General features: G+C 44.8%; 1 protein-coding gene across 1 annotated transcript in view; it reads left to right on the forward strand.

The window, feature by feature from the left end:
- Nucleotides 1-16,195, forward strand: part of POLG2 (DNA polymerase gamma 2, accessory subunit) — a 66,470-nt gene that overhangs the window by 47,387 nt on the left and 2,888 nt on the right. The window lies entirely within an intron of this gene.

A 16,195-nucleotide genomic window follows, 5' to 3' on the forward strand; every position in this document is an offset into this window, starting at 1 on the left:
CAACAGTCTCAGAGTCTCTACATTACAACCCAGAGGAGCCTGTGATTCACTTCAACTCGATCTAGAATTCTTCTGGCTCTGTGAACTGGACGCAGGAGTAAAACCCCATATTCCAGTGTCACCAGTCTGAGGTGGAGCGGGGGACCTGTTGAGGGGCTTCCCAAGTGGAGGGAGCTGTGACCTGGCCAGGCCACTTTGGTAGTGATTTCTGTCGCCACTGTCGGGCCTACCCCACAGGTCTGGCACTTTCCTGTGGACAGCCGCCCTCTCTGTGGTGAAGCCGGTTCCCTGCCCAGGTACACGTTCTCCTGGGACATTATCCAAACTCCTGTATTCACTCACTCCAGGTGTTCCTTGCTTGGGCTCCCCAGGTCCCATCCTGGGATGGTCAGTAATTCCAGGTCCCACACCTGGCCACCACAGGGGACTGAGTAAAGCCAGGGTCTGCCACCTGGCCACCATCATCTGGAAACAAATCATGAGCTAACTCTGAGTGCCTGGAAGGCCTTTATTCCCTTCTGGCAGTAAAAGTTACTGTTTCGGCTCCTACTCTTCTAAAAAACATGACCCTCAGTATTGACAGTGACTTTTCACATAGGGATAGCAGTGGTCATTTCTCCCACTAAAGAGAGGGCGGGAAAGAACCTCACAAGTTTAATCTCTGGTGTGATGATCCTTCATGTCAGAATTTTTGCCAAAGGAAATTGGAAGTTTTGCAGGCATTACTGTTTTGACGCTTTTCCCACCAACATCTCATGCATCCTTGCCTGGGGGGGAGGGGGGTGGGGCTAGTTCTGGGAACTTCCCAGGAGGAACTGGGAAGGGGGTGATACTTTGAGAAAAGCTGATGTGTCTGGGGCATTTCGCCCATGTGAAACTCAGCTGGGCCAGGAAACTTGCAGACCACAGCTTGGACAAAATGACAGCAGAGGAAACCAGAGGAAGTGTTACTTACAGCTGTTAGCAAAACTGGTTGCTCGGAGTGCTTTAGTGAGGCCCCAGAAAAGGAAAATCATTTTCTAGGGTTACAGAATAAATCAAGAGTGAAGTCTCAAATGGAAAAAGAAAAAGCTTATCCATGGACCTGTCACGTTTACTAATAATAAAGTGAGTATATTCCTTTCTGTTGTCTAAGAGCTTTACACCGAAAATCTCATTTAATCCTTATAAAATCTCTATGAGGTATGCAGAGGTATTAAAAATATTTAACAACCAGAAAACGAAACAAAACAAAACCCACAGAAAAAAAAAATGAACAAAAAAATTAAACAACCAACAGAGTGATGTAAATACATATAACTCAATGCACAGATCAAAAATTTAAAATGTACCCCACTACCACCCCTGTTTTATCTCTAAGTAAACTAAGCCGTGTTCTAAAGCAACTTAACAAGGGATATAAGTTTGTACGCAAATTGTTAAAGCGTTCTCATAATTTCCAAAATTTTGTTGATATTTAAAAATGGTTGGTGCAGTCTTTTGATATAGGGCTCACTGTCTGGGATGATTTGATATGGGGTACTACCTTGAACTTTTCCAATGAATTCCTCAAAATAGATGGCCATTGGATAATGTGTAGTCTCAAATAAATAGAGAATTTCTCTTCACATCAAGAATATTGCTCATGGTAGGGGCGCCTGGGTGGCACAGCAGTTAAGCGTCTGCCTTCGGCTCAGGGCGTGATCCCGGCGTTCTGGGATCGAGCCCCACATCAGGCTCCTCCACTGGGAGCCTGCTTCTTCCTCTCCCTCTCCCCCTGCTTGTGTTCCCTCTCTCGCTGGCTGTTTCTCTCTCTGTCGAATAAATAAATAAAATCTTTAAAAAAAAAAAAAAAGAATATTGCTCATGGTAGACATTTCTCCAAAGAAGACGTACAAATGGCCAACAGACACATGAAAAAATGCTCAACATCACTTGGCATCTGGGAAATACAAATCAAAACTACAACGAGATACTACCAGTCAGTCAGAATGGCTAAAATTAATAAGTCAGGAAATGACAGATGTTGGTGGGGATTCAGAGAAAGGGGAGCCCTCTTAACACTGTTGGTTTGAATGCAAGCTGGTGCAGCCACTCCGGAAAACAGTATGGAGGTTCCTCAAAAAGTTGAAAATAGAGCTACCCTACGACGTAGCAATTGCACTACTAGGGATTTACCCCAAAGATACAAATGTGGTAATCCGCAGGGGCACCTGCACCCCAGTGTTTATAGCAGCAATGTCCACAATAGCCAAACTATGGAAAAGGCTCGGACGTCCATTGACAGATGAATGGATACAGAGGATGTGGTGTATGCACATACAATGGAATACTACTCAGCCACCAAAAAATGAAATCTTGACATTTGCAAGGACATGGATGGAACTAGAGGATATTATGCTAAGTGAAATAAACCAATCAGAGAAAGGCAGTTATCATATGACTTCACTCAAATGTGGAATTTAAGAAATGAAACAGGATCATAGGGGAAGAGAGGAAAAAACAAAACAAGATGAAATCAGGGAGACAAAAAGAGACTCTGAATCATAGGAAACAAACTGAGGGTTGCTGGAGGGGAGTGGGGGGTGTGGGGTAATTGGGTGATGGACGTTAAGGAGGGCACATGATGTAATGAGCACTGGGTGTTATATAAGACTGATGAATCGCTGACCTCTAACTCTGAAACTAATAATACATTATATGTTTACCAATTGAATTTAAATAAAAAATTTTTAAAAAGAATATTGTTCATGGTGTTAAATCTTCAACCCCTGATAAGCCATAATAATTGAAAATTTTAAAATGTTCCAGCCCTTATAATGATGTTTGTAATCTTTCTAAATCTGTTATTTCTATCATCTTATATTTCATTTACTCTGTTGGTATAATATTTATCCTTCCACAGAACTTTACAAATACCATTTGGTAAAGTAACAGGATTCAATAAATTTAAGTGACTGTAGAATTCACTTATTTTCACTTTTGCCCCCAGACAGCAAATGCATTTTCATATAATAATTATTTTTAAATACCGCAGTTTTCCTCTGGGAATTGATGCTTTGTATTGTTACAAGTGGTGTGCCATGTTTTCTATGTTTTTTTTTTTTTTAAAGATTTTGTTTATTTATTTGTCAGAAGAGAGACAGAGAGCAGCACAAGCAGGGGGAGCGGCAGGCAGAGAGAGAAGCAGGCTCCCCGCTGAGCAGGGAGCCTGATGTGGGACTCAATCCCAGGACCCTGGGATCATGACCTGAGCCAAAGGCAGACGCTTAACCGACTGAGCCACCCAGGTGTCCCCGTTTTCTACATTTTTCTAGTATCTTCTATTTGTCTTTCATCAAATTAATCTTGTAAATCTAAAGGTAATATCTTGCTTAGAGTATCACTAAGGATAGAGCTCCCCCACAATGTCTCATTTTCCAAAGATTTGGCCATCTCTGTTCACATGAACATGCAAGACTCCATAGTTCCCAAACCGTTTGTGCTGCAGGCACTACCAGCGTGCACAGGTCCAAGAAACTTCCAGTTTTTACCATCTTCATTCCCAAGTCTTGAGATAATTACTTAACTGTCTCTGATGTTTATTTGATGAAAGGTGGTAAAAACAAAGTTCATCGGGCACACACATTAAGTTATCAGAGTGATTCACATCTTTAATGACATCACCCAGAAATGACTCTAAAGAGTTAGATACCCCCACCTGCCCGAGGATGGGTTCCTGAGCCACAGAGCCTGAGATGGGATGCATGAGTATGGGAGTGACAGAAGGAGAAGGGAAAGAGACTGGGGAGTAGTAGGGCAGGACAAGGGAAGAAATGAAGGAAAGAGAGGGGTTCAGCTGAAGCCTGCTCCCACAGGGAGACATGGGGTTTGAGTTGCATCACCAGGTTTGATCCTTATGACAGGGAGCTGCGTTTTTACACCCCCTGCTGATTATTCAAACGTTGGTCGTGGGCCTGGAGGGCATGGGGAGGATGTGCATTGAAGCACCCTGGTGTCTCTGGACATGCTGTCCTCCAGAGGGGATGAGCCACTCTACCCAGTACGCAGGAGCGGAGCCGGGCTTGCTCAACAGCCCATACCCGCCGCCAAACTAAAGGGTCTAGAAACAGCTTCTAAAATCTTGGCTAGATCTACCAGATTTCCTCTCTATCCTGCTCCAGTACTCCTACATGGTACAAAAAGCCAGTAAGGTTTTCATGAAACACCCTCGAAACCATATTTGCAAGCACGGACCATAATATTTGGATATAGTATTGCAGTTCCTTCCCCTTTAAGAGGTGAACAAAACCAACAAACTATTTTCAAAGTCTTGAATTTTACATTTTAAGTAATCTAAAAATATATATTATGGAAATAGTTGGAGCTTTGGGGAAAATGATGGAAATTTTATTGCCTTAATTTATAAATTTTCCAAAATTAGTTTTCTTATTTCGATAGTTACGTTTTACAAGCAGGGCCATTGATATGCTCACAATGATACACCCCTGTTTTTTATTCTTTTTTGAAATGGTATTAATTTTATGTCTAAAATAATTATTTGAAACTACACATCGAATTTTTAAAATTCTGGTAGCATTTTGTGAATATCCTCACTTGCTCTGTAGGTGCAATTTTGATTTGAAAATTTCCAGAATTTTTATTATTTCAGATAATCTGTGTGAAACAGATTTAAGGTATTCTTTTCATTATTTTGCTCACTGAGATTGTAGGACTTATTAGAGCAATAGACTTCGTCTGCATATGATTACCATTCTGATTAAATATATTTAGTATTTTCAGCTTCTCATAATATAACTTCTGAGCCCCATTTATTCACAACCTCTAAGTGCTGGTCATTTTTTGTTACGATAATCAAATTGTTTTTCATGGCAGAGATAGAAATCACTTACTTGATTTTGTACTTTCCTTACACGTGTAAAAAGACATTCTGGGCTGTTCTGACTTGGGCCCCATAGCAGAGGTTCTGGCCTGTAATTCAGGATTCGTTTCATCCCTTATTTGTTCCCACGGATTGTATTTGGTTGAATAGTGCTCCCCAGACTTCATACCCATCCAGAACCTTAGAAAATGGGCTTATTTGGAAGTGAGGGCTTTGCAGATAGAGTAAGTTAAGATTAAGTCAGACTGGTGTCCTCCCGAGAGGGCGGCTTTGTGATTCCTTGTAGAGGGGGGGTCTGGCAGGGGCTCCGGGCATTTTGCCTGTTGTCTGGTTCTCCTGTATCCAGGGTGGCCTGGGCTCTGCTGAAGAGGCAGCTCCCTCTCTGGGCCCTCGAGTGATGTCAGCTGACCCCTTAGCCCCTTTCTGGGAAGGGACTGCTGAGGATTCTGGAGGGGGGATAGGGTCAGTTCACATGGTCAGCTGCCCTCCTCCTCCTGATTCTTCTTGGGCCTTGCTCCATCTGTCCACAGCTAGGAATAAGTGAGCTCTGTGTCCATGCCTGGACGGGGCTGGTGACCTCCCACTTGTGGGGCTCACCACTCAGGAACTGCATTGTGTGACTGAATGCACCAGGGTCTGTCCTGCCTCTAGGAGTTTGCTGCACATTTAGAGTCTCTAGAAAACCAATGGGAAGGATCTAGCATGCCAGCGGTCAGTGCATGAGATGGGCCAGCTCCCCACTCTGCATGATAACCTCATGAGCTGTTCTGTTTCACAGAGGGAAAAACTGCTCAGGAACAGACAGAGCTAAATCTCCAGCTGGTAGAGGTATATCTGGGACACTAACCAGGATGCCTAGCCCTACCTAGCTGTGGGAGATTGTTGTGAGAAGACGAAACCACATCTCCCTCCTCCCCTACTTATGATCACTAGGGAACACAGGCCCACCCTCAAGAGAAAATTTTCTTTAGCACGTGTTAAAACGTTTATAGTTCTTGGGAGAATTTTGAAGTGGCTTCTACCACACTGGCTAACGTCAGAATCCCTGCATCCAGAGCTGTGTCGTATAAACCTAGAATTATCCCTCTAGATCTACAAGTGTGCAAAGAGAGGCACAGGGCATCCCTGCAGTTTTGCTGGTCATGAAAAACTGCAAATACATGCTCATCGATTGGAAACTAGTTATTTGAATTACAGGCATTCCTTATAATGGTTTTTTTTTTGAATTCTTGTTCTTTTATTAAACAGTTTTATTGAGATGTACATACCATAAAATTAAAAGTACGCAGCTAGCTCATTTTTAGTATAATCACAAAGCTCTGCAACCATCACCACAATCTAACTTTAGAACATTTTTATTACCCCAAAAAGAATTCCCATACACGATGAGATTCTTTTGGAGACATTTTTTAAAAATGAGGTAGTTCTAGGGGCGCCTGGGTGTCTCAGCTGGCCAAGCATCCGACTCTTGATTTCAGCTCAGGTCATGTTCTCGGGGTTGAGAGATGGAGCCCCGCGTCAGGCTCCATGCTCCACATGGAGTCTGCTTGAGATTCTCTCTCCCTCTCCCTCTGCCCCTCCCCCTGTTCTAAATAAATAAATAAATAAAATCTTAAAATTTTTTTAAATGAGGTAGTTCCATATAAATAGAAATATATTCATGATGGTCAAAAGGTGCAAAAAAGCACGTTGCAGAAATATGTAACATATTAACCTATTTATAATACTATGCACATACATATATCTATATACATATTTGTGTTTATGTATTTTTTAAACTTATTTGTATATGCATAGAGTACTACGGGAGTTTTATTTTAAATATGTTTTTATAGACTATTTTTAAAAAATTTTATTTAAGTAATCTCTGTAACCCACGGGGTGGGGGAAGCTCAAAATCACCACCCAGAGATCAAGAGCCTTGTGCTCCTCCAACTGAGTCAGCCAAGCGCCTCTATATACTATTTTTACGCTACATATTTTATATAATTTTTTTACATCAATGATATGTTTTTACTAGAAATAACAACCAAAAGTGAAATAAGAGACGGGGGTGTCCAAAGCTGATACAGAGGTGCCTAGGAGAAGGGGCTGCTGCTAAATTTCAAAGTAAAAGAAACAATTTTTGTATGTAGCCAAATCTTCCATTAGATGGCGCCATTGTCAAAGTTCTGTACTTTCAAATGGGCGGAGAGAGGGGCGGGAATGGACAGGTGGACCGCATTAACTGTTTCTGCCTGTAAGGACTTGTTTTTATCACTGCTCGCTTTTCTTTTAAGTCATGAAGTGGGGTTGGGGATGGGGGGAACGAGTTTAATCTCCCTTCAGAAATACCCTACTATTTCAAGCCACTGGGGTAAATGAAATGAATGCTTAGTAAAGGGATTTATTTAGTCATTAGAAGAAAAATACAGTCAAAGGGGTGTAAAGACTGACAACAGGGAAGTAGTTACTCTCCCCCAGTCCTGTAAAAATTCACCACTGATACCCTGATTATCAGAAGTGCAAAATACTGTTTGCTACTTTGGAATTTTCCTTAATTCTGAGCAGGCTGGGATTCCTACCTTTTCACCGTCAACAACCCCTCCCATTATTTTTATTTCTCAAATCTCATTATAGGGATAATTTTACCCAAAATGGCATTAACTAAGTAGTTAATGATTTTTCTATTTTGTATGTATATGTGTATGGATTTGACTGATTAAAGTTCCTAATGGACAAGGGACAGCCTTGCTAAGTCGATATAACTCCAACTAAAAGCAGAGGGAACTTGAACTGGGTGGTAAGAACAAAGGTCCTGGGGTTGGCCCATGACCAGCCATGGCACCGTGGCGAGTTACTGTAGCTGTGCTGACATAGGACTGAGCCATAGTGCCTAAAAAACCACTTAGCCACTCACCCTGAGAGCTTCCAAGCTGGGAACCCTTGGTCTAGGTTGACTTTTGGGCTAACAAGGAGAATGCCCATGAGAGCTTCCCTCCCCTATTCAAAATGCCTATCAACCTGTTTATATAGTTGGTGAGCTAAGGAACAGGATCCTTGGGTTTACAAATTGCCACTGCCCCACTGTTTGGGGGCAGTTTTGTGAAATCCTCTGGGACTGAAATAGTACCACGAAAGAAAAGAGTATGGAGTGGAATGTTAAGAAGTCCTATTCAAGAAAGGACTTAGTTTGCAGATCTCAGATGGGGCGCATTTAATGAACAGATTATCAGAATTTTGACAGTGGGTCAGAATTTGGTACCTGGATGGCTTGAAGCCATACCTCCCAGCAGGTGGTTTTGTGTTTACCACGAAGAGTGCCACTCTGCTAATTCTAAAAAGGTAATATTCTATCATTGATGAGAAAATGCAATTCTACAAGCAAATTCCACAAATAGGAAAGTTCATTTTATTGGAGGAAGTGAAAAAGCTTCTTTCCCATAGAAGGGACAGAGCAGGAATTTTTCTCTTTGTTTTTGATGCTGATGGTGTGTGCGCGTGCGTGTATGCGTGTGTGTGTGTGTGTGTGTGTGTGTGTGTGTGTGTGTTGGCAGGTAGGTGTGGACTAGGTGTGCATTTCTTAGGATGGTACCTCCTTCAGAGGGAAGTGCTACGTACTCATATCTGTAGCCCTCCCAGCCCGTAAGGATTGACTTGATGGGCAGCGATTAGCAAAGGGTCATGTGGGGGAGACTTCAGTGTTGGGAGCACTCAGCAAGCCGAGGCCTGCTCCAAACTCCCTGGTTTGCATTGGGGCGTTTTGACCTTGAGGTCTTGCCTCTCCAGGTCCTGAGCCCCAGGAAAACAAACCTATGGCAACTCTTTAAATTTACACGGGTGACTTTTATGGGGGCCTGGGTTGCTGATGGTTTTTATAGTTGTATTTTGCCAGGCGTGGGCATGGAGAGAGTGGAGAGGGTGTACAGAAGGAAAAACTTTATTTTTCTTTAAGCAATAATATTATTCTAGGCCTTGTGCTAAGTTTACAATGAAGTATAATTTACATACCATAAAATTCACCCATTAGAAGTGGACACTTTAATGACTTTTAGTTAGGATTGCCAGATAAAATATGGGATGCCTTGTTAAATCTGAATTCCAGGTGAACAGCAATTTTTTAAAATTTTATTTAATTAATTAATTTACTTTTTTAGTAGAAGGTGTCCCATGCAGTATCTGGGCATACTTACACTAAAAAACATTATTTGTTACTTACCTGAAATTCGAATTTAAGGTCTTCAGGGCTCTCATTGGAGACTCTTTCCCTTGCCAAAATCAGACTGTTTTTCCCAAGGAAAATTCCAGTTTTTTTGAAATGTCATTTGTCCTAAGCCTCATTAGTCACTCTTCATCGTGCTGTGTTCTCTTGCCTCTTACCTTTACATATGCTATTCCCTCTGCTTGGAATGCTGTTTCCTGATTCTTTGGTCAGCTGACTTCCCAATAGAGATGCCTGACCCCTCCTTCTCAGTGGTTCAGAAACCTTGCTTTCTGGGCTCCCACAGAACTTACTACACCATATCATGGGGGCAACACAGTAGTGGTAAGAAAAGGCTCTTCTAGGCCCAGACTAGCTGTGTGACCTTGGAGGACTTACTTAACCTCTCTGAGCCTCCCCTTCCTCATATCCAAGTTAGGGAGAATAATAGTATAGGCCTTGTAGTATTTGTGATGATCAGACGTTAACACAAATAAAGCACTTAGAAAATGCTGGCACACAATTAGTGCTCAGTAAATGTTAGCTGTTAAAGAATTAACTTTTTTTTTTAAGACTTTATTTATTTATTTGTCAGAAATGGAGAGCACAAGCAGGGGGAGCGGAAGGCAGAGCAGGCAGAGGGAGAAAAGGGCTCCCTGGTGAGCAAGGAGTCTGGTGCGGGATTCAGCCCCAGGACCCTCGGATCATGACCAAAGGTAGCAGCTTAACCAACTGAGCCACCCAGGTGTCCCAAGAACTAACTTTCTAAGATTTTTTTTTTAATTAATATATTTATTTGACAGAGACAGCCAGCGAGAGAGGGAACACAAGCAGGGGCAGTGGGAGAGGAAGAAGCAGGCTCATAGTGGAGGAGCCTGATGTGGGGCTTGATCCCAGAACGCCGGGATCACGCCCTGAGCCGAAGGCAGACACTTAACGACTGCGCCACCCAGGCGCCCCCCAAGAACTAACTTTCTGAAAGCAGGGCCGTCCTTCACGCATACCCTCAGATTAGGGTGCTTCAGCCCTGTGTGTTAAACGAATGCTGAGTTCACAGAAGGCTGTTTTCCAGCTGCCATTTACGCACCAGGCGTCAAGGTTAGGCACCTTGACATCTAACAGTTTAGTCAGGTCACTCCACACTGGGCCCAGGTGGCCAAGGACCAGCGTTTGGCCATTGTAGCAGGCAGTGTCCTTGAATAGCTCCCTCTGAATGCCTGAGAGCCCCTCCCAACCCCCTGCCCTGCCCTGACTAGGCCTAGAAGGTGTCTCCGCTCTCCGAGCCAGGCCAGGAGGCCCTCAGCCTTACCAGAGCTGCATGACCCATGCAATCTGTAAACAGTGACGGATTCAAGTAACACATACACCTGTAACCCACAGGCTGCTCAGTTGACAAAAGACAAACCAAACTCCATGTTGGGCAGCCAGTCTCTCCTGCAGCTTCACTTGAAAAATGAAACCAAACTCTTCATGCAAATACTTAGATTTCAAACTAAGTTGTGGAGCGGCTGAGGCCCTCCACTTAAAAACAGCCTCCCTTAAATCTATAGAGCCAGAATGCAGACCAGGGGTTGCCTGGGACTTGGGGAGGGATTGGGGACTGACTGAAAATGGGCAAGAGGAAACTTACGGAGTTACAGGAGTGTCCTAAGACCAGATTGGGGTGGCAGTTGCACAACTCTACCTATTTACAAAATATAGCAAATATTTACATTAAGTATAAATATAAATATAGCTGAAATTCAGCAAAAAACCAAAAACGGGACATTCAGTTAAGTTGGAATTTCGGCCGCTGTTTTAACGGGATGAGTTGTCTCTGGCACATCTCTCCCTCACCGGCCCTGTCCTTCTGTTGTGAAAAGGCCAACAGTCGCCGCGCTGTGGGGCTCTCGTCATAGAGCATGGTATCGTGCTGGGCATAGTGTAAGGTCCTGAAAGAGAATGATGGACGTGGCATATATTGAAGAGCTCTCAAGATGGTGCAGGGCCACCCAGGTGTAGTGTAGTGCTGGGCCTGCTGGATAGTCTGCACACCTATGCCCCATGTAGGCCTTTAAGAAGAGCCCAAACCCCTTCCCTGGGATCTCGGGAACAGAGGACTTCCGGTGTGACTTTCCATCTGGCAGAAGCCTCCTCTTTCTTCCTCTACCTGTGTGGTTCTGGAGGCTCAGGTTGGAGAGGTGCCAGGCATCTAACCAACTCCGGAGTTGGGAATGTGTTTGCAGGGAACCAGAGGAAGGGAAAAATCCTCCTGCCGACTATCCCTCACATGCTTCCTCGTGATTTATCACTATGGAAACTGAACTCTTTTCCTCTTTGCTGCGGCTGGTTGGGGGCGCACATTGTTGATGCCACAGCTCACGGTTCAGAAGTTCCTTCCTCTTTCCTGTTGCAGAAATGCCACAGTAACTGTTGTCCAAGAACTGCAGCTCACACCTGAAGAGCTGGATCTTGGGAAAAACAATCTCATTTGATTCCCCAGGGGCTGGGGGGGCCTTCTGGGTAAGTGGCGGCCAGAGAACAATGCAGCCTCCGGGGCTGAACTGGGGCCCAGCTTTTCCCCTTCCTTCAGCTTTCTGAGCTAGGAAAGTTTTAAAAATGGATTTTTTCAGGCAGTCATAGGTAGTATTGTGTGAGGGGGGCCAAAGACTTCAACTCCAAGTCCCTTTGTGCGGGCAAAGCCTTCTACAGGGGCAGGGCAGAGCCCACCGCTTGTGGAAACCCCAAGAGAAATCTGTTCCTCCAAGGGTACGGCTTGCGGATGGAGGGCAGAGGTGGATAGGGGAGAAGGGAGATGCAAATGCCCCGGGATTGGCATGCAGGGGGCAGATACACTGTGTCGTCATCATGTCACTTCCACATTCATGGGAGTTTCAGGGGTTGTCAGCTGGGGCCTCGTGAGAGCTGGCTCTGCTGGGGTTGGCCCAACACTCAGGCCACTCTTTAGAAGCCAGTGCCTGGGTCAGGGCACCTGGGCCTGCCATCACACACACTGTGCCAGGTCCTGGATGTGAGGACACAGGGCAAGTGGTGAGTGGGGATCCCAGAGACAGTGAAGGAAGCTCCCTGGCCAGGAAGTCTTGAGACACTGCCAGGCTCAGCAGGCCCCTCTCTGGCTGCACGGGTAAGTCACGGCCAACCTCAGGGACTGTCTCTGTAAGCCAGCCTAAGGGGTGGCTCTTTGGCCTCATCCTATGGGGAAAGAGGGGACTAAGGACACCTCACATTTTTCCAGCTCACTGTTCTAGAGGTCCATATGGGGATAATTTTCTGGTGCAACTGAACATGAAATTATCTGGGAGGAAAACGTTCCCTGAGGACCTGGGGCATTTCAATGCATCTCTAGAATAATGTTCAAAAATCCTCCTTTACCTCCTTGAATATCCAGGATCCTTCCCAGGTCTCAAAATGTTTCCATTCATTTTCCACCTAGAATGTCCCTTTACTTGGAGCATGTTTGCTCCTTGTCACCCTGGGGGAGGACTTCCGAGGTTTTTTTCCAGGTTCTAAGTAGCAGTGTGAAAATTCTGGTTTGTTTCTGTCGGTGGAGTGGCCTGAGCCTCTAGGTCCCAGGGGAGCCCCGGCATTAGGGAGAAGCAGATGGTGACAGACGTGGTCTTGCCAAATGCCTTCAGAACAGCTCAGATCACCTCTTCCTCTTGGAACAAGAGAATGAGCCTCTTTGAGGAGGGCATTCTGATTCTCCCTGATTCACTCTGTGCCTGTGGGACCAGCAGAAAGAGAGGACTTTCGAGCAAAGGACTCCCCCCACACCACCTTGAAGGGTGTCACTCCCCGTAAGACCTCAGGAGAATTGGAGAGTTGGAGGCCAGAGGGTATCACCGAATGCAGTCATCCCCCAATGACTGTGTCAGAGCAGTCAACCAGAGCTTGAATCCTTCAGGGACGGGGACCTGGTCCATTTTTTAAAAAACAGAGATTTTGATTGATGTAACAGTAGATTCACATCATTTGTAACAATATAGAGTGATCCCTGCGCACTTTGCCTGGTTTCCGTTTTGCAAAACTATAGGATAATAGCACACCCAGGACACTGGCATTGATACAACCCATGATCCCATTTAATCTCCCCATTTTTACCTGGAGTGTGTGTGTGTGTGTGTGTGTGTGTGTGCACGTGTGCAGCTTCAACACGTCCGTGGGTTCCCGTATCTGCGGCCACAGTCCAGATACAGTCCTGGCACAGCAGGGATCCCACCTGTTAACCTTTCATAGCTGTACCCACTTCCTTCCCAGTCCCCATTCCCCATTCCTGGAAACCTTGAATCTGTCCTCCATTTATAAAATGTTGTTACTTTAAAAATGTTAGGGAAATAGAATCATATTTGGGGGGATTGGCTTTTTTTGCTCAGCATATTTTCCTGGAGATTCATTCAATTTGTTGCAAATAGTTTGTTCCTTTTTTAAAAAAGATGTATTTATTTATTTATTTTAGAGAGACAGAGAGCAAGCGAGCGCGGTCACACACAGGGTGGGGGGAGGGGCAGAGGGAGAGAGAGAACCCTCAAGCAGACTCCCCACCGAGTGCAGAGTCAGACGCAAGGCTCCGTCCCAGGACCCCAGGATCACGACCTGAGCCGAAATCCAGAGCTGGCGCTTAACCAACTGAGCCACCCACACGCCTTCAGTTTGTTTCTTTTTAGTGCTGAGGAATATTCCATAGTCTGGATGTACCACCATTCATCTAACCCTTCACCCACTGAAGGACATCTGGACTGAGCCCAGCTTTTCTGGGAAAACTGGAATTATGAATAAAGCTGCTGCGAACATCCACGTGCAGACTTTTGTGTGAACACATGCTTTTTATTTCTCCGGGCAACTGGCGCCTTTTTTTTTTTTAAGGTTTTATTTATTCATTTGACAGAGATAGAGACAGCCAGCGAGAGAGGGAACACAAGCAGGGGGAGTGGGAGAGGAAGAAGCAGGCTCCCAGCGGAGGAGCCTGATGTGGGACTCGATCCCACATCGCCGGGATCACGCCCTGAGCGGAAGGTAGACGCTTAACCACTGTGCCACCCAGGCGCCCCCAACTGGTGACTTTTTAAACAGCTCGAATTAAAGCAGATCCTTGAGGTTTGTGGGGGATCCATTTGGAAAGCCAATGTGTCCTCACATTCTCAATATTAGAAATGTTTACACAGGCTCCCAGCTTGGTCCTAAATCACATGAATCTCATGTCTGTCTAGAAGCACTGTTTCCTGTGCATATTCTCATACTCCAACTTGGCTGCCTTTTTTTATTTGTATGTATCTATTTATTTTAATTTTGTTTAATCAGGTAATGAAGCTATAAAGAAACAGGAAACATGAAGACAGTTGTATAGAACAAATTGAAGGATTACATCCTAGAATAACCTTGGTGAATAAATACTTCATACTCTGAGTTTTTCACCTTTTTCAGACTTTGACCCCTTTGGTCTTTGTTCAAAACCGAAGAGTTTCCTATTGGGGGGGCATTTCAAGAAACCCTGAAATGTTTTTCCTCTAGAGGTGTTTGTGCAAGGAGTTCAGGCCTTAGAGTCAGGCATCCGATATTCCAACAGGCTTTACCACTTAAACTCGCTGTGGGATCTTGGGCAAGTGTACTAGCCTCTCTGAGAGTCTCGTTTTTCTCCTGTAACATGAGGCTATTACTGGCCTCTGAGTCACAGGATCCAGTGAGACAGTCGATGAGACCTGCTAAATGCTCTGTACCATTTTAGCAGGAACCCCTCTCTCCAAATCTATTTAAAATAATGCAGGGCTTCACTGAAGTTTGTTTGAAGGGGACTTTGAGGGGAGAGTTGTATCTCACTTCGCAGAGAAAATCCCAGTACGGAGGTGTCTCCCTCAAAATCAAGTCCAGGCCAGCACTTCCAGGTCAGCCACTTGCTCTGTGTCCCTCACTCCCAGATGGACCCCTTTCTTCCTCAGTTCTGTGTGTCTCATCTGGGGCCTTTGTCATTCTGCCTCCCCCCCGCCCCTCCAGGGAATGAAGACTGGGAGCTCTTCGGCTACATTTGGTTTTCCTTTTTGTTTTGGTTCCTGTCGTGCTTGCTGTTCAAGTGGTCAGACTGATCTGCTCAAGTTTCCACAACAGGGACACATGCATTTTCTTGCTGTCTGGCTGGTCATCCCCAAGCTCCATGAACAACATCATGGTCCTTTCTAGCATCGAGCCAGAACTGTGATCCCAGCCCACAAGCAACAGAGGCCCCTTGACCACCTTTGCGATAACAACTTTCTTCTTTCCTTTTCCTCTGTCTTTAATCCTGGCAATCAGTAGGAACACCGCTCTGACCCATCGCATTTGTTTTGACAAATATCTGCCTTCTTAGTGGTGTATTTATCAGTAAGATGAAGAGGTGTTCGGCAGGCACAATCTCCCCCTAGAGAGAGGAGGAGTGGCCTACGCGGCTGCCGGAGTCCTCAGGAACTGGCAGTAACACTTGCCCCTTGCTGGAGGCTGTATTTGCCCAACATCGGCCCAGGGGAGTTTCCGCAGCTGTCTACAAATGTTTTCCCCTCTCTCTCAGCTGTCTTTAAAAACCTTCGTGAAACTTGTCCTCACTGGCTGGTTGCACCGTTCTAACTGAAATACACCTCCCTGTAATTTCTACCTGGAGGCAGAAAAAAAGTACAATTTTTCTTTCACATAAAAACAATGCAATTATTTAAAGATAATTATCAGATGCTCCCCAGATCTTTCTTAATCTTAACATTCCCACTTCCTTCAAATGCTCCTCTCAGGATGTGGTGTGAAGCTCCTGCCTTAGCATTTTTGTCACGTGTCTACATGTGTCTGGGTGTCGCCCACGTAACTGAGCTTGCATGACAACACGCAGGGCTGTCTCCTCCCCTCTTCTGAACTCCTTACCTCTGTTCATGTGGCCTGCGATGATGGTGGCCAGGCGCCTTCCAACTCATCAGTCTTTCCCACACGTTGTACCGTTAATCGACATCTCCCTCATCCTGTGTTTGTAAACGGTCTGCTTTTTTGTTTTTTCTTTTTACATTAAAATTAACTATTTATTTTAGTTATTCAGCATGAAACAAAAACTTATCATTAACTTAGAAAGAAAATAAAATTCAATTAACTTAGTCACATACTTCAGGCAGCAAAACAGAATATTCGTGTGGAGAAGTGGTCTCTGG

The sequence above is a fragment of the Ursus arctos genome, unplaced genomic scaffold, assembly GCF_023065955.2.
Source record: "Ursus arctos isolate Adak ecotype North America unplaced genomic scaffold, UrsArc2.0 scaffold_24, whole genome shotgun sequence".
Lineage (NCBI taxonomy): Eukaryota > Metazoa > Chordata > Mammalia > Carnivora > Ursidae > Ursus > Ursus arctos.